This window comes from Schistocerca serialis, chromosome 5 (assembly GCF_023864345.2).
Source record: "Schistocerca serialis cubense isolate TAMUIC-IGC-003099 chromosome 5, iqSchSeri2.2, whole genome shotgun sequence".
NCBI lineage: Eukaryota > Metazoa > Arthropoda > Insecta > Orthoptera > Acrididae > Schistocerca > Schistocerca serialis.
In genome coordinates this window covers 182,856,413-182,876,175 of record NC_064642.1, presented here as the reverse complement: position 1 = coordinate 182,876,175, position 19,763 = coordinate 182,856,413, and positions in this window count along the sequence as shown.

Here is a 19,763-nt window from a genome sequence, read left to right as displayed (position 1 = left end):
TCTATTGCAAGTGGTAGCTTCTTATAGATAGTTGATAAAAAACACAAATATAAAAACATATTGTTTGACTGTACGCAACAAGGGGAGCGTTATTAAGACATGAAGGCGTGCGTTACATCAGTTAAATAGCAGCAAATATTAATGAACGACTAGCATGTAAAAGTATCGGTACATTAATACACCATGGCAGAAATGTTCATTCATTGATAGTCCATCTGAGAGTCTATGCCTACTAATGATCAGAGCTTCACAACATTTGTAAGTATCTGTCTGATGCAACCAAAATATTTATAAGTTCCCAACTGGAGGACGTCAAAATAATTCTATGTCCCGAGTGTTAATTAAGCCCAGACAGCTCTCTGGTCGCACAGTCGTACCAAAACCGACGTAAACAACCAAGCAAGGAAGACGAAACGCACAGAACTCTTTTCTGCCCACCCATTTAAAAGCTAGGTCACATGACCCACCGCCTATCTCAAGGTGACAACTGTCAACTTGACCACCAGGTTTAAAGTTACATATATTTTAAAGTATATACATCTTAAACATACGGCAGTTTTATTGGCTTTACTGTAATATTACACACTAGAAAACGGAATTGCGATATCCTAGGAAAATTTTATTCATCAAGGGGTAGCATCACCACGCAATTCAAGTGAACATCATACAAACATTATATTAGCTAAATTCTTATTAAATAACAGCATGATAGTGGACAACTGTATAAATCATCCATGCTTGCGATAATCTTTAGTATACACATGGAGAACTTTTGCGTTGCCACTACTGTAAAAATATTCCTTAAATTACATAAGCCAACGAAAAATTTTTTTGAAAAACTTTTTTTTTCTTTGATAGCTGATCTTCATAGATTTTTGTGAGCTGAATCCAAATCTAGCCGTAGTTTTTTTGTACTCAGTTTTCTAGCAATATACTTTTTATTGCAACATACTATAAAAATCCTATGCTATACGGTAAACGGGGAAATTAATGAAACGCTTTGTTACAACAGAAGCATGGTGTGTATTTACAGTAAGCTACTTAAAACGATGATATGTGTTAACAGAGGTTTCACTTGTCAGCTAGAATTGATTTGTATTTTCTTTCTCTTTTTTCATTCAAGCTTCTCAAGTACCTTTTTCTACGATGAGTCGCTTGCTGAACTTCTCGGTGAAGTGACGAACAGTAGTTCCCTATCATGTTGGTGTTCCAGCGGCTTTGGTAGCGTTTTCCATCACTTTAATGTCCTGGTGGAAACGCTCTCCTTGCTCTTCACTAACATGTCCCATATTGTTCGGGAAGTAATCAATATGACTGTTCAGAAAGTGAACTTTCAGGCTCATTAAACATAATTAAGTTTTAATCTTCTTTAACATTGTAGCTATAATAGAAACATATTCGGGGGCTTTTTCATGTCCTAAGGACTTTGTAACGACTTGCTTGAATGATACCCATGCTTCTTTCTCATTTAGGGTCATTATGGATTGAAAGTTAACATCAGACATCAGTTTTCTAAAGTCAGGTCCGACAAAGACGCCTTCTTTTCGTTTAGCTTCTGAAAGGTGTTGGAAACTTTTGGCAGAGGTACTTAAAAGATGGTCCCTCTTTAGGCAAAGCCTTTACAAACTGTTTCATTAGGCCTAACTTTAGAGGTGGTAGGAGTACGCTTTTTGGATCTACTAGGTTTTTGCGTAGAATGTTCTTCTCATGAGGTTTTAAAGACTCCCTCACAGGCAAGTTCTTTCTGCACCAGTGTTGATCCCTAGCCCTACTGTCCCATTCACGCAAGAAACATGGAAATTTGGTAAAGACACCTAGTTGACCAAGGAGCACGCATGTTACTTTTAGATCGCCACATATCATCCAGTCATGAGCAGAATAGCCTATTTTATTTAGCACTATTTATAGGTTTTCATAGCTTTCTTTCATATGTACAGAATGTCCAACAGGAATAGATGCGTACAATCTACCATTGTGTAATAAAATAGCCTTTAAACTAGTTTTGGATGAATCAATAAACAGCCTCCAGTCTTCCTTTTTGTATTCAATACCAGACTCATTCTTCAGACTGGGAATGTCTGAGCAGTACACCAGATCAGCTTCTTGTTGAAAGAACCTGGAAAATTACTGCTCTTTCTACCTATACATGTATATGCTGCTTCCAACTGCCAATAAGTTCTTTTCGTTTAATCTACAGCCAAGAGATTCAGCTTTTTCTTTCGTTAAGCCCAGATTCCTAACCAAATCGTTACTTTCTGTATTACAATTGAATTCATTATCATCTGGTTCATCTAAATCAGATTGTGCGTCAGAAAATACTTCTGTTGGAATAGAATTTAAATCATCTGGTGGTTCAGGAACTGGCAAATCTACACCATGCCCTACTGGTCGGTTGGCGGACGGAAGATTAGGGCAGCTTATTACCTTCTTGTTTTTCGAATTATGACCAGTAATATCAACATTGCGAAAGTAGAAATCATTGGAATGATTTTTTGGCTCCCTTCATATCATAGAAACAGCAAATCTAAAGGTTTGTTTCTCCTTTTTGGACCATTTTCTCAGATCTTCTACACACACATAACATATCTTACGCGGCGCCAAGGATTTATCTTGATCACCAAGTTTAGATCCATAGTATGATAGACAAACCCTTTTCACAAAGTTTGTAATGTTTCTTTGGTGTTTTTAATCACAAATTCACCACAAATATAACAAACTGCCAGCAGACCTTTTACAACCACGATTAGACGTTGTACTGAGCACATGCACAGGAAATGGGAAAATGAGGTTAGGTTGACAGTAAACAAAACACCATCTGTTAACACAAAAATAGAAGCGACCTGTTTTGCCAGCAAATGTTTTTCAGCAGTGCTACCAACGTCATCTACATTCATTACACCTACTTTTTGAATTATTTTAACTGTATAAAAGCTGTTAAATTCTTTAAAAAATCGCTTAATTTAATAAATTTAACTGTAAAATGTGAAGAAATGGTGGGTGATTCAGTTTTTTAAGTATCATATTTGGATTTTTCACCCTAAAAAACATAAGAATAAGGTATTTTCAGCAAAAACGTTTTTCCATCATCGGCCTGTGTTATTTATAACAGTGTGTGTATTTGAAACTTCCTGGCAGATTAAAACTGTGTGCCGGACCGAGACTCGAATTCGGGACCTTTGCCTTTCGCGTGCAAGTGCTCTGGTTCGCAGGAGAGCTTCTGTTAAGTTTGGAAGGTAGGAGAAGAGGTACTGACAGAAGTAAAGCGTGAGGACGGGGCGTGAGTCGTGCTTGGGTAGCTCAGTTGGCAGAGCACTTGCCCGGGAAAGGCAAGGGTCCCGAGTTCGAGTCTCGGTCCGGCACACAGTTTTACGAAGTGTCATATCAGCGCACACTCCGCTGCAGAGTGAAAATCTCATTCTGGAGTGTGTGTATTTGTTCAACAGCATTATAAACATCGTCATTCTATACCTGTTTGAAAGACCTCTCCATCTCTTTGTTGTATGCATATTTAATGTCTGTAACTTGTCATTAATTTTATAGGAAATTAAATGTTGTTAACATTTTATTAATTTTGACTTTATACTTATGGTAACCATATTAGTGACCTGTTCTTACGACCAGGATTTCAATGTTGTCTTTAGATTTCTGGTAGCATATTTGGTGTGGTTCACGTGTTTCCAGTGAATATTCTTAGCTGCAGTTTTAACGTAATTCCTGCCATATTACTTCCTTCTACGAGCACACTAAGGCACCTCCCCTCTCGTACCACAGGACTGTGTAATAATTTGTGGTAGTGAATTGGCCAGCTTGAGTATATGCGGGGCCTTATGGGTACTGATACAGATATTGTGGTAATTGGTACCTTAATATGTACCCACTTTAGTGTGTTAGTTGTTACTTCTCTGCGTCTAACAGTCTTCCTGCAAACACTTCAAATAATTTGCTACCTGATGTTCTCTGTACAGTCATGACTGCACCAGAAATAGACTACGTTGGTCAGTCAAGGCTATGTGCTTTGCTTCCACACATCCACATTTCAATGCCTGACCTACTGCCCAGGGAAAAATAAACATTAATTACTTATTTGTATACCAATGCAATGTTGTTCAGTACACTGAACTCTTTCATCAATAGAAATATCTGCACTTAATCACAAATATCATGTATATAAGCATAGAAACAACTATGTCTTTACTCAGATTATTCACTTACATTATCATAAATAATGTTTGAGTTGTGAGCTTGCAACAGAGATGTAATCATGAATTTTAACTGTGTCCACATTAGTTCCATTATCGAAAATACACTACCACCACAGTACTTGGATGCTCTGCTCGAATTGCTGTTTCTGCCACCTGGAGATAAGGAATTTTTTGCGTCAGTATGACTGCAGTCCCTCTTTAAAGCACACACTAGTACAACTAGCAGTGCTGTGCATATGTCGCTATCCAGGCCAACTTCTATCAAGTATATAATAAATTCTAAATAAGTTACTGCCCAGATAAGCCAATCCTTGTCTCCCCAGTGATGAGGCTATTCAGACACCTCCCTGTATTTGCTTTTTTAATTGTTCGCGACATAATGAGTAATCTAGTAAATTTCGGGCATGCAGCCGCACAAATATTACTTGCGCGGCTGCATCTTCGAAATTTAATGGATTGCTTGCTTGCATTATTACTTGCCCACAGTGCTTGATTCTCAAATGAGGCTTACTAAGACAACAAGAAATGAAATACATATATACAAAATGCAAACATCTCAGCAATCCTAGTCCTTCCTTAAACTTATTTTCTCATTCCGCTTTAATACATATATATCCCATAATTCTAAAACACGAACATCAAATACGTAAATCAGTTCCAGCTTATCCTACCGAATGACTGCCCACAAGTCTGATCACTGTTACCATGTCTTATTGTACACACAAATAAAGAATCTTTTATTTAGGTTCTTACCATCACCAACTGAACCACAAGCATCTTTCTACGAGGGGCGTCCAATAAATAATGCAACACATTTTTCCTAATGAAAGTAGGTTCATTTTATTCGGGATTCCAGTACACCATATAATTCCCCACTCTTTTGGCTACAAAACTCTATTTTTCTACGTAATCTCCGTTCAATGCGACTGCCTTACGTCACCTTATTGGGAGGGCTTGTATGCCTACTTGTTACCACTATACTGGTGGACATCTGAGCCAGCGTCTTGGTGCACTAATAACCTCCCCATCATCGATATCATCGATGTACTGCTACATGCAGAGTGCATCTTCCATTGGGCCAAACAGATGGAAGTCGGAAGGTGCAATATTCGGACTGTAGGGTGAATGAGAAAGAACAATCGAATGAAGTTTTGTGTGCTCCTTTCGGGTGCGCAGACTTGTATGTGACCTTGTATTGTCATGGGGAAGGAGAAGTTAGTCGGCTTTTTGGGGCGAAAAATCTCTGAAGCCTTTTCTTCAATTCTCTGTGGGTAGCAAAACACATTTCAGAGTTGATAATTGCACCGTGAGGGAGGACATCAAATAGAATACCTCTTCAGAGTCCCAGAATGGGACTTGACCGGCTGAGGGTGCAGCTTTGAAATTTTTCTTCGGAGGAGAGGTGGTGTGGCACTATTCCATCGATTGCATTTCGCTTCCGATTCGAAGTGATGAGCCCATATCCCACCACCTGTGATGATGATCGACAAAAAATTTCACGATCAGCCTCGTAACGCGCAAGCAATTCCACACATATGGTCCTTCGTGGCTCTTCAAGGTCTTCTGTTAGGCGGCCAGGAACCGTTCGGGCACACGCCTTTGAGTACTCCAACTGGTGGACGAGTGTGTTAGCACTACCAGCAGAGATGTCTAGTTGAGCGCGAGGTGTTTTTGATCCGTCGATCACCTCGAACGAGACTGTCCACTTATTCCAGCGCTGCAGAGTCGCAACTGTGTGCGGCCCGCCGGCACGCGGGGGATCGTACAGGTTTGTGCGACTTGTTGCGATGATAATCGGCGCCTCACCCAGCGATAGTATAGGTTTTCCGCCAAAAGAAATTGAATGACGGCTTTGCATGGAATGCATCTCCATTAGAGACTCCATTTTGAAGGCTATGTATAGCGTTACCAACCATCGGAACTTCATGAAACTATTGGGGCTGAAGCGGGATTATTCCACAATGTCTCACAACGAATTCCGCATTTTTTCAATCGAAATTTGCCAACAAAAAAAGCGTTGCATTACTTCTTGATCGCCTCTTATATCAATGCCACCCCCGCATACCAGACTCAACTTCTGGGTGCTATGTCTTGTTCTAAATGCCTGTAAAGATAACATTCCTTAGAGAGGTAACATTCCTTAAATGAAATGGTTTTTGGATCTGGGTGTAATAATCTGTAGGCATTTGGGAGTGGGCACTCCATTATTTCAGATGGCCCATGATATAATTCAAACAGGTTCTTACTCTCTGTATCAGTTTAATTTGATTTTTATTTCTGTCCTCTAGAACTTCGTTTTCTCACTTAAATCTTCTCGGCTTGTATCTGCTATGATGCCTTTTCTTCTATTTTACCTCCCTTTTGATTATCTGCTGCCTAGCTAATAATTCGTTGTCCTAACTTGTCATGACATGTTTCACAGGAAATTCTGTATTCATCATATCCTCAAACGCTGATAGATATCCTACCTATGCACTGGATCTTTTGCTGCAATATGTCCTGTACAATCTACCCAGTTCTCTTACAAATCTCTCAGCATTATTATTAGCTGTATGATACGCTGATATTGTATATTTAATCCCTATTCCTTCAGTAAATTTTTTTCCATGTGTCTTAAACAAATTGAGTTCCATTGTCTGAAACAAGGTGTTCCGACACCTTACATTTACTAAAAAGCCCACTAACTTACATGGATCACTCTTATTTGTGGCTCTCTTCAGTATATGCAGTTTAGCAGATTTAAAGAATACATTCACTGCTAACAGATTATATTTAAGCCCCCCTACGACCTATTGGTAATGTTCTAAATAAATTTGTTGACAGAAGCTCATGTTTTCGCTTGGTATAATATTTTGTGTTTCATCCTGTCTTGCCTCTGTGCTATATTTCACTTTCTGACACCTACTGCAAGCTGCTAGCTGCTTCCTCTCTCTGCTAGCCATGTCGTTGAAGATAATATATTCTTATATTGCCTCGAGGCATTTCTGTGCAACACATTGTCTAAGATGAATATAATGACTCAGATGAATATAATTAATCAAAGTATCTACATGTTCATCTGTGTCACACAAATTCCACTTCTCCCTTTCTTATGATCTAAACTTCACAATACACTATTATAAATCTTGTAATAGTTTTCAGTATTTAAATACGCTTTACGCCCTACATTAACTTTAATAGATTTCAGAGTTTATTCCTCACTCTGAAACCTCTTTATATGTGTACTAATTGATTTCATTTCCTTCTCTTCCCGTACACCCTTTACACAGTGTTTGAAGTACTTTATCCTCAGTTTCTTGCTCATACTTATTTTTAGTTAAAGGCTAATAAAGCAAGGTATCTACTGCAACATTTTCTGTCCTTCTGATATAATTAATATCACATTTAAATTTCTGAAGGAACATGGTCCCTCTCATTAGCCTACAATTCAACAATTCGCAGTCTTGGAGACAGCTTAAGGCCTTTTGATCAGTGACAACCATTACCACCCTGCCCTCCAGATATATTCTAAACTTTTGCAAACAAAGTACTATTGCTGATAACTACTTTTCTGAGATGTCATACAGTAATTCATATTTGCCCCGATACCATCATCTTAGCTGTCAGTTGCAATACAAATAGGTAAAGACTCATCTGGATAATGTAATATTCTATTGTTGCATAAGCTATTTTAATAGCCTTAAACGCCCTGTTACATTCAGGCATCCAGTTCCAAGTGACGCTTCTTCAAAAACCTACACGTATTGGATGAATTCACACTGTAATGAGTAATGTATTTTCTATAAAAAGAGCAGAATCCAATGAATGACTTTAATTGCTTTCTGTTCCTGGCAATTTTGTATTCAGCGGTACCTTTGATCTTCTTTTTATTTGGCAAAATACCCTCAGAAATTAGGTGGTGCCATAAGAACGTTAATACTGCCTGTACAGATTCACTTCTTTTCAGCTTAATAGTCATTCTCACTTGTAAATGGCTTTGAATACAACATACAATAGCTGACAATGTTCATGGCACATGTTACTGTTAGTAAAGATGTCACCAACATGCACAGTTAGTCTCTTCATTAATTCACATCCAAGAACGTGATTCAAAGACCTGATTAACACAGCTACTGAGACTGATAAACCAAACGGCACGATGCTGAACTTACATGTCCTCCAGTCAAACAGAAGTCTGTATACTTTCCACTTGTGATGAAGTCTTCTCTGGCTTCCATCCGGGTAGCTGCGTCGAAAATCCGCGACCTTTCGATGAGTGTCATTCTCATCATCTTCTGGCGAAGATGATGAGAATGACATCGAAACGTCGCGGATTTTCAACGCAGCTACCCGGATGGAAGCCCGAAAAGATTTCATCAACAGTATACACCGGGAAACCCTGCATTCACATACACTTTCCACTTGTTTCAGCTAAAGGCACCTGCCAAAATCTAGAAGTTAAATCTGCACTAGACATGAGCTTTGCATTACAAAAATTCTGCAACAATTCATTCATGCTTTCAGGCCGATCATTCTCCTTAAATATCCAGATTCTTCTACCTGACAGAATCCTTGCTGATCCATCCTTCATTTTAACAGTAAGATTACAATGTTCACTTCTGCCCAACACCCTTATTTTCCAGTGCAACATCTTTTTGATTTGGACCTAATTGCTTCCTTATCTGCCGTGACAGTAGGAAAAGGTTTTTCCTTAATTACGCCATGGGTTATTACTCTCAAATAATATTCAAAAACATCATCTCCCCTACACCTGTCTGAAAATACACGGACATATCTGCACAGTAAGTCAGTGAGCTGCACTTTGTTCTTAAACGAATGATCTTTTTCATCCAACTTGTTATAAACTTTTCCATTGTGCACACCTTCCCACTCTCTTCATTTTCTCTTTCCAAGTGAACCATTGCTTCACCCTTTTCACTTTTCTTTTAAATTTCTTTTTCTGTATCCCCCAGCATGAAATTATACGATTACATCTTTCACTATAGTATTACAATTATTTTTGTACAGGAAATCCACCCCCAATATAATAATCATTACCGAATGTGGGATCACAAAACAACTTACATAAAAATTATGGTAATTTATTTTCAAATAGAATAAAATTTATTTTTTGATTTGCTTACTGTATACTGCAGTTGCTGTTTTAATTTTGAGACTAGTTACAAGTTGTTCCACTAACTCCTTACGTCTAATTTATTGACAGAATGACTCCAACATTGCAGAAACAGTTGATTCGGTAACTAATAATGCCACATTTTACACTTTCCTGGTGTCAACATTAATTATTGACCGATCCTTCGCGACAGTTACCCTCCTTAACTCTGCTTCTCTGAACGAAACAATCTGTTTCTTCTCTGATCACTTCCTCCATTATGCACTCACTCATACGCATTTAGCCATATTCCAATCCTGTACCCCCGTTAAATAAATCATTGAACGTGATTCCAATAACCCGCTCATAGTCTTCCAAGTTCCTGACAACTTTAAATATCAACGACCCCATTGCTCTGGTAGTACAGTTTCATGAATCTTAACACAAGATAGCCAGTAACAGATATTATAGTCAGCGTCCTCTTTCCTCATCGAATTACGATCAACGGCCTCAGAATCATTTTAGGAAACAGGTTTTTCAATTTCGTCCTTACATTAATGCCCACTAACAATATTCTCCTCAATTCAACTTCTACCTGCTCTACTCATCAATTTATCACCATTATAACTAAAATTGCCATGTACACACTGACACAGAAATACCGTCAATAATTACTTAATCACTTACAACGTCATTGCTTAGGTTTCTCCACAATATTTGTGTAATTCTCCTCATTATCTGTCAATGCACTCACGCCTACCACCTCTTCACAATTCGTTTTATTGCTTTGTTCTTTTGCCTCATGAGTCCGTATCCACCTCTGCTTTCCTTCGTGATTAAACTAATCTATCTAGTGCAGATATGTCAATAATTTTAGCTGAAGCTAAACCCACACTATTTTCCACAACTTCTGGCTTAGGCAACACATTTCTGTCAGTTTCTCCGTTATGAAAGTTACTTTGATCATCATTAAATTTAATTTTAATTCATTTATCATAGTGATTTCTTCCACTTGACTGACTGTACGTATTAAATCTGCACCCAACCCCTCTCCCCAACTGCTTTTCGTTACCTGTAATAGTACCCTTGTGACATACACTTACCTCTTTTGACACCTTATCCTAATCATCTCTCTCGTACTGCAACTCTGTCTGACGCTATTCACTGTTCACTGCATAGTTATAAGCTGTCCCCTCGCCTTCTCCCCCCCCCCCCCCCCCCAATTCCCGCTCCATTGAGGCTCCAAGCAAGACAACAGTTAGTTTCCCGACTGTCTGCTCTTGAAATTAGCACCTGGTGGTCCCTCATACCTTTTGTCTTGTCCATTGCCTTCTTAGCTCAGAATTATCCCTTCTTCCACCAAAATTACTTTTTTCTCCTTGTTGTCTATTTCTCCAGTCCCTACCGTGATTATTGTGCTCTCTTCATCGCTCAGTGCGTAACTCTGAATTACAAGCTGGTTAGACGAGAGGAACATTTTAGATAAATCATTAGAAAAATAATGCAACACAAACAACAAAGATTTGGAAAGTGCGAGCAATGTTCACCTAAAATCTGCTTAAAATATTGGAGGTAACAGCACAGTGAAGATTTACCTTTATTAGAAGGGGGAGAGGGAGAGGGGAATGGGGAGAGAAAGAGGGGTGAGAGAGGGGGGGGCAATGTGGGGATAACACAAAAATTGGAGGAAAGGGAACGACGAGGGAAATTGGGGAACTGAAGTGAGTGCATGGTGTTAGTTCGTGAGTATCGCTATGAAGACAAAGAAAAATCCCAGCATATGAATATATCCTCAATATGCCTCGAAGAAATAAAGAACGACTACGACAGTCGTCAGAAATACAATGCAGAGAAAACAAATGCATAGTAAATTTAATGTAATTGCATCACATGGCCACAACAGTGCACGAAATGCGAGAATTACTAGCTCAGAATCTACGTATGTGTTAAAATATCCCGTAGGTCGGCATTTGTCAGAGGGAGATACACAGTTTTCTCCGGAACGAAAATACATAGATGTTTTCAGAAGTGTGAAGCGGACAGCTTGCAAACAGAGCTGAGCACGCTGTGAAGTTGTGACATACTAATGGCGGGCAGTAGACTGATTTAGCGCTCCGGCGGCAGAATCTGGGGACGGCATGTTTGTAAATAATTTCTGGCTACCACTGACGTAGCTAGAAATCCCGTTCTCTGCGGGTGTGCCTTTGCATGTTTGCTCTCGCACTGCTCTAACCAATCGCTAACTGTAGCGCCAGTCAACTGGGCGAAGCACTGCACAGCCTAGGGTGTTTACTTGGATTCCGCCTATCTCCGGCTAGCAAGCCGTTGCCGCCTCGGACAGTTAAATACCTGTTCAAATGTTATCACAGCTCGCCTCAGCCGTTTGCTGTTAAGGAGGTACAATCAGTGAAGCCCGACTTCGGCAAACATTGGAGTTAGCGTTTTTTTTGTAAATAGAAAAAGTTCAGCGCAAGGTGAAAAAAATACGTGGTGAACTGTCGCGCCACCGCATGTTGCTTGTTACGATCGTCGAGCAATTAAGCTACTGAATTCCGGAGATAAGTATGGTAAGAAGATCGAAAACACCAAGAAAATTATAATCCAAAGTTACTTCGCCAGTCTACGGAGTACTTCATAAATTTGTTCCAAAATAATTTCATTTAGAATATATCTCTCTCACTCCACAATGGAAAGCAGACTACCGTGAATGCACGGGACAGACACTTGACCAAACTGAAGGCGTGAAGGCGAGTCGTGAGTGTGCATGGACAGCTCAGTCGGCAAGAGTATTTATGAACGGAAGGCAAGGGATCGCGTTAGAGACCCGGTTCCAAGCGCAGTTCTACTGTCTCAGAAAGTTGCACAATAATTCATATCTATCAATGGGAGTACTAGCTGTGGAAGTTACACATACTCATCCATCTTTTGAATCGTCAGACAGTATCTGTTTCCGAAGACGTCAGCAAGCTGATGAGCAACTGAGAGAAAGATACTACACTTGAACGGTGTGTTGAAACACTCAAAATTAATAGTCACACTTCAGAGACACTCAACATTATGTAAATGTAGAAAGAAGGGGCTTGATACCACCGAACTACGCTTCTATTAAGCGTTTATCTTTAAAGGGATGGAGACTGCCAGGTAAAGACTAACTTGGTTTTGTGAAAATGTGCGGAAAGAATTGGTGTCCTTTTGTAAAGAAACATTCTGTAATTTGCCTTAAGCAATTTAACCAGCCTTCTGCCAGGATAGTGGCTGCTCCTTCAGCAAGGTCCGGACAGGCACGTGGGAGCAGGGGTTTGTTAGTTATTGGGAGCTCCAATGTTAAGCGGGTCATGGAGCCCCTCAGGAACATAGCGGCTAGAGCGGGGAAGAAGTCCAACGTTCTCTCGGTGTGCTTGCCGGGGGGCTTTGTCCGGGATGTAGAAGAGGCTCTTCCGGCGGCCATCGAACGTGCGGTGTGCAGCCAGCTGCACTGTTGCACATGTCGGCACCAACGATGCCTGTCGTCGGGGTTCCGAGGAATCCTTGGATCCTTTAGACGGCTGGCTAAGGTTGGGGAAGGCGGCCTCCATCTCTCGAGGAGTGGAAGCCAAGCGACGGTCTGGAGTATCGTACCCAGGGTCGACCAGGGTCCTCTGCTTTGGAGTCGAGTGAAGAATCTAAACCAGAGGCTACGTCGACTCTGTGACGAAAATGGTTGTAGATTCCTCGACCTAAGCTATGGGGCGGAAGGTTGTAGGACGCCCCTCGATAGATCAGGGGTGCACTACACACAGGAAGCACTTACATGGGCAGCAGAGTACTTCTGGCGTGCACATGGTTGTTTTTTTTTTTTTTTAGATTCCTCCTCACGGGAAACAAACCGTTGGCCTGAAAAATTACCAGTTCATGACACTGGTGTGGGTGTGCCAACTGTAAAAATTGTTAGTTCGCCTAAACAGGTAATTCCAAAGGATTTAAATATGCTACATCTCATGTTAGTAAATTGTCGAAGTGTCTGTAGCAAGATCCCCGAGTTACTCTCCGAAATAAACAGTAGCAATGCCAATATTGTATTAGGTACCGAAATCTCGTTCAAACCAGACATAAATAGCAGTGAAATTTTGAACTCGGATTGGACAGTGTTTAGGAAGGACAGGACTGATGCTATGGGAGGTGATGTGCTCATTGCAGTTAAAAGTGTTCAAACGCGGTTGAGATCGATACTGGGTCGGACTGTGAAATAGTTTGGATAAAGCTGTCATTCAGTCAAGGATTGACCATCGTATGAGGATGTTTTTATAGACCACAAGCCTCCTTATTTAACATCTTATTTGCATTTAGATATTTCAGATAATTACTATTCTTGTCTCGAAGCTCCTCCAGTCATTGGAGATGACCCTGTTCAGAAAATGGATGGAAATGAATGCATCTGAATTTCTTCCAGATACTTTTGGCAATGGTTATTCAGATGTTCTTAGTGAGAATGAAAATCCGGATGATTGTGTGAATGAATGTTTTTATAGTTCTGAGGACAATTCTAGTGACAGTGACATGGTTAGACCAGTAAAGAAGCTTAGGGGGACAATGTTTTAAAGTGGTCCGGACAATAACGAAGATAATGATTCTGTTTTTGTCAATGATTAGTCTCGACGTTATGTTAACTCTTCCGAGACAGCGCCTTAATCTCACGTGGACACTACCTATGCTAATACTAATGATTGGACAAAAAGAGTGTCATCACTTAAAACTTCCAGGCTAGTAGGCCGTGGCCGATGAGTAAAACTTTCTCCTACTGTTTCCTTTCCGACTGCGGGAGACGATCTCCAGAGGTGAAGTGACGATCTGCAACCAGAAATCGAGGGAGAGCACCGAGTATATGGGCACCACAGTCCATCACGTGACGACGGCTGGTATTTTATCTGTAGTAATGCTAACATTCTCGACTGAAAGCAATCGATCGTCGTTCTTACGTTGCACCGTTGACGTCCAAATTTTGTCTAATTTAACAAGTTCGTCTTTTCTGTTAAAATTATTAAGGGGTTTGTAAATCCCAGTAGCCTCTCTATACATGTGCGCATGATAAAGTGATGTTTTCGATATGACGCTCGTCTCATTGAATTTTATTACATGATCACCCTCATGGTAAACATCGTATGTTACGTCGGTTTATCCGTGTGGCCTAGGCAGCAGTTCCTGTTGTGTTCAACCAGATGGGAGTACTTGCTTTTGTGGTGTGTTCAAATGTGTGTGAAACCGTACGGCACTTAACTGCTAAGGTCATCAGTCCCTAAGCTTACACACTACTTAACCTAAATTATCCTAAGGACAAACACACACACCCATGCCCGAGGGAGGACTCGAACCTCCGCCGGGACCAGCCGCACAGTCCATGACTGCAGCGCCTGAGACCGCTCAGCTAATCCCGCGCGTCTCCTTTTGTGGTACCAATATAAACTACTCCAAAAATACAAGGAGTTCTATATACACCCGGTGTAGCCAACGGATGTCGTATACCTTTTGCTGGTCTGAAAAATTCATCTTCCTGGTGGGTCGGAAGGTAGATTCCACACTACACTTGCTCAATACTTTCCCAATGCTACCTGTAAACTTATTGATGAACAGAAGGTGAACTTTCTTCTTGAACGGCCGTTGTTCCTCGTCGATCCTGATTCTCTCCCTAGCAGGAAATGCTCTTCGTTGGAATAACCATTCTTCTTCAATGTTGACCGTAGATGTTCAACCTCAACTTCTAAATAAATTGGTTCACAAATTTTATACAGCCTGTCTATCAAGGGTTTAATCTCATATCTTTTTTTGTCTGGCGTGATGTACAGTCTTTATGAAGGTAACGGTCAGTATGCGTGACGTGACGAACACCGTAATCATTGTAACATAAAAGAGTAAAGTGTTAAATTAGATAGAATTTACAACGTAATAATGACGATCAATTAGTTTCAATAGAGAATGGTGGCATTACTAGAGATAATCTCACAGCCGACGTCACATGGACTGTGGTGCCGTCTACACTGTCCATATATTCGGTGCTCCCTTGAGTTCTGATAGCAGTTCGTCACTTTTCCTGTGAAGATGTCTCCTGCAGTCTGAGAGGAAACTTTAGGACCAAGTTACGTACATCGATCATGGCCTATTAGCCGGGAAGTTTTGAGTGATACCGATACCGTCAGTGAAAGCTTACATCGTATGATCAAAAAGAGTGTGTTGAAGATTGTGGTCTTGGGAGAGCTCCAGCAAGAGCCAGTAGGAGGTCCAATCGCTGACACCGCTACCGCTCCAGTTCATCGCGGGTCTCCTGCGCCACTCACCGACAACGCACGACACTGTAACGTCAGTACCTGCGCCTTATGGAAGTAGTAGTTTGCACCAGTTGGAACAGCGACAGAGCGGGACTCTCACAGGCTGTGAATATTTTGCAACTTTTTCTTCTGCCATTATTTCAACGAAAGCTCATTAGGAGATACATTGAATACCCTGTTCGTCACGAGACCCCTTAGAATCACTAGATTTAGCCATCCTCGGCGCATTGTTCGAAGAAAGAAAGTAAGTGATTAATCGAAATGATAGTACAAAGAAGTCTATTTCAGTAGGATATTAGATACTGCTGGAAGGATCTCGTAGGCAGCGAGTCATTCGCACGTAGACGCGGCGCGACGCTTGCACAGTCGCGCTGGCAACGTGCCTCAGAGCGTGGAAAGCTCTCTGCGGCGAGTGCGATGGCGAGCTGTCGTGTCCTCGTTGACGCGCCGCCAGCTGTTTCACCAGCGGCTCTTGACACGCGGCCAGCATCTGTTGGGACACTCACTCGCAGGCACCGCTCAGCGGGCGCAGCCTGAAATACTAATTGCAAAACAGCGTCCAAAGCTGTCAGGACAGACCAAAGCATAACTTCCGTCAAAATTTTGTTACTTGCGCCAGTCATTCATCCGTCCTGTACTTTAAAACCGACAGATATCTAGTGACAAATTCTTTATTGTTATAACAGCTATTATTTTTCCAATAACACCTCATTGTAAGTCCTTCACTTTCTTTTAATATACATATCATAAGTGTCCCCTCCCCCCGCCCGGACCTCGGAGCTTGGCGCTACGGTGCCTCAGCGATACCTATAGCTGTACCGTAGGTGTAACCGTAACGGGGGGGGGGTATCTGTTGAGAAGCCATACAAATGTGTGGTTCCTGAAGAGAGAATGATTGACTGATCTGGGCCGTGTAACGTCAACCAAAACGGCCTTGCTGTGCTGGTACTGCGAACGGCTGAAAGCAAGGGGGAACTGCAGCACTAATTGTTCCCGAGGGCATGCAGCTTTACTGTATGGTAAAATGATGATGGCGTCCACTCGGGTAAAATGTTTCGGAGGTAAAATAGTCCCCCATTCGGATCTCCGGGCGGGGACTACTCAGGAGGACGTCGTTATCAGCGGAAACAAAACTGGCATTCTACGGATCGGAGCGTGGAATGTCAGATCCCTTAATCGGGCAGATAGGTTATAAAGTATAAAAAGGGAAATGGATAGGTTGAAGTTGGATACAGTAGGAATTGGTGAACTTCGTTGGCAGGTGGAACAAGACGTCTAGTCAGGTGAATACATAGTTATAAACACAAAACCAAGTAAAGGCAATTCAGGAGTAGGTTTAATAATGAATAAAAAACAGGAACGCGGATCAGTTACTACAAACAACATAGTGAGCGCATCATTGTAGCTAAGATACACACGAAGCCCACGCCTACCACAGTAGTACAAATTTACATGCCAACTAGCTCCGCAGATGATAAAGAGATTGAAGAAATGTATGATGCGATAAAAGAAATTATTCAGATAGTTAAGGGAGACGAAAATGTAATAGTAATAGGGGACTGGAATTCGATTGCAGGAAAAGGAAGAGAAGGAAAAGTAGTAGGTGGATATGCACTGGGGTAAAGGAATGAAAGAGGGAGCCGCCTGGTAGAATTTTGCACAGAGCATAATGTAATCATAGCTAACACTTAGTTTAAGATTAATGAAAGGAGGTTGTGTACGTGGAAGAGGCCTTAGGACATTTGATAGATCATTATATTATATTATCAGATAGATAATATAATGGTAAGACAGGGCTTCAGGAACCAGGTTTTAAATTGTAAGACATTTCCAGGAGCAGATGTGGAGTCTGACCACAAGTTATTGGTTATGAACTGTAGATTAAAACTGAAGAAACTGCAAAAAGGTTGGAATTTAAGGAGATGGGATTTGGATAAACTGAAAGAACCAGAGGTCCTAGAGAGTTCCAGAGAGAGAATTAGGGAACGGTTGACAAGAACAGGGAAAAGAGATACAAAAGAAGAAGAAGAAGAGGAAGAAGAAGAAGAAGAAGAAGAAGAAGAAGAATGAATAGCTTTGAGAGATGAAATAGTGAAGGCAGCAGAGGATCAAGTAGGTAAAAAAACGAGGGCTAGTAGAAATCCATGGGTAACACAAGATATACAGAATTTAATTGATGAAAGGAGAAAATATAAAAATGCAGTAAATGAAGCAAGCGAAGAGGAAATGGCTAAGCAGGGATGGCTAGAGGACAAATGTAAGGATGTAAAAGCATATATCATTAAGGGTGAGATAGATGCCATCTACAGGGAAGTTGAAAAGACCTTTGGAGAAAAGAGAACCACCTGTATGAATATCAAGAGCTCAGATGGAAAACCAGTACTAAGCAAAGAAGGGAAAGCAGAAAGTTGGAAGGAGTACATGGAGGGCCTTGGGAGAGCCAGCCATGACAAAACTCTTCCAGCAGATGAGCAAGATGTGTGTCATGAGCGAAATACCCTCAGACTTCGAGAAGAACATAATAATTCCAGTCCCAAAGAAAGCAGGTGCCGACAGGTGTGAAAATTATCGAACTGTCAGTTTAATAAGTCACAATTGGAAAATACTAACACGAATTCTTTACAGACGAATGGAAAAACTGGTATAAGATGACCTCGGGGAAGGTCAGTTTGGATTCCGTAGAAATGTAGGAACACGCGAGGCAATACTGACCCTAAGACTTGGCAATACTGACCCTAAGACTTAGAGGATAGGTTAATGAAAGAAAAACTTATGCTTATAGCATTTGTAGACTTAGAGAAAGCTTTTGACAATGTTGACTAGAACACACTCTCAAATTCTGAAGGTGGCAGGGGTAAAATACAGGGGGAGTGAAAGGCTATTTACAATTTGTACAGAAACCAGATGGCAGTTATAAGAGTCGAGGGGCATGAAAGGGAAGCAGTGGTTGGAAAGGGAGTGAGATAGGGTTTAGCCTATCCTCGATGTTATTCAATCTGTATGTTGGGCAAGCAGAAAAATTTGGAGTAGGAATTAAAATCCAGGGAGGAGAAATAAAAACTTCAAAATCTGCCGATGACATTGTAACTGTGTCAGAGACAGCAAAGGACTTGAAAGAGCAGTTGAACGGAATGGACTGTGTCTTGAAAGGAGAGTATAAGACGAAATCAACTAAAGCAAAACGAGGATAATGGAATGTAGTCGAATTAAATAAGGTAATGTTGAGAGAATTAGATGAGGAAATGAGACCTTTAAAGAAGAAGATGAGCTTTGCTATTTGGGGAGCAAAATAACTGATGATGGTCGAACTAGAGATGACATAAAATGTACACCGGCGATGGCAAGGAAAGCGTTTCTGAAGAAGAGAGATTTGTTAAAATCGAGTATAGATTTGTCAGGAAGACTTTTTCTGAAAGGTTTTGTATGGAGCATAGTGATGTATGGAATTGAGACATGGACGGTAAACAGGTTAGACAAGAAGAGAATAGAAGCTTTTGATATGTGGTGCCACAGAAGAATGTTGAAGATTAGGTGGATATTTCACGTAACTAATGGTGAGGCACTGAACAGAATTGGGGAGAAGAGATATTTATGGCATAACTTGACTAGAAGAAGGGTTCGGTTGGTAGGGCACGTTCTGAGACGTCAAGGGATCACTAATTTAGTATTGGAGGGAAGCGTGGAGGGTAAAAACCTTAAAGGGCGACCAAGAGATGAATACACTAAACAGATTCAGTAGCATGTAGGTTGCTGCGGTTACTCAGAGATGAAGAGGCTTGCACAGGATAGAGTAGCTTAGAGAGCTGTAGCCGACGACGACGACGACGACGACGACGACGACGACGATAACATCGTCATATTGTTTCTTAAATTTTCTGTCGGAAACGATACCGCTACCAAACATGTTATAGTTCATCATTTACATCTGTTTACTCTAGTACCTTGGAGACGCGATGGAAAAAGGTGGCTGGCTCTGATAACTGTTTCAAATGTTCATTTATGTCAGTCTTACGTTGCAGCATACTGTCACATATTTTTTAGACACAGCGCGAAGTGCTGCATGTAATTAAACGTGTCTCATAATGGAAATTTTTCAGAGAATGTTTTTGGTGACCACTTCAAGTAGCTTTCTTAGACTGTTACGTAGATGTAGTTTCCTCCGGCGACAGA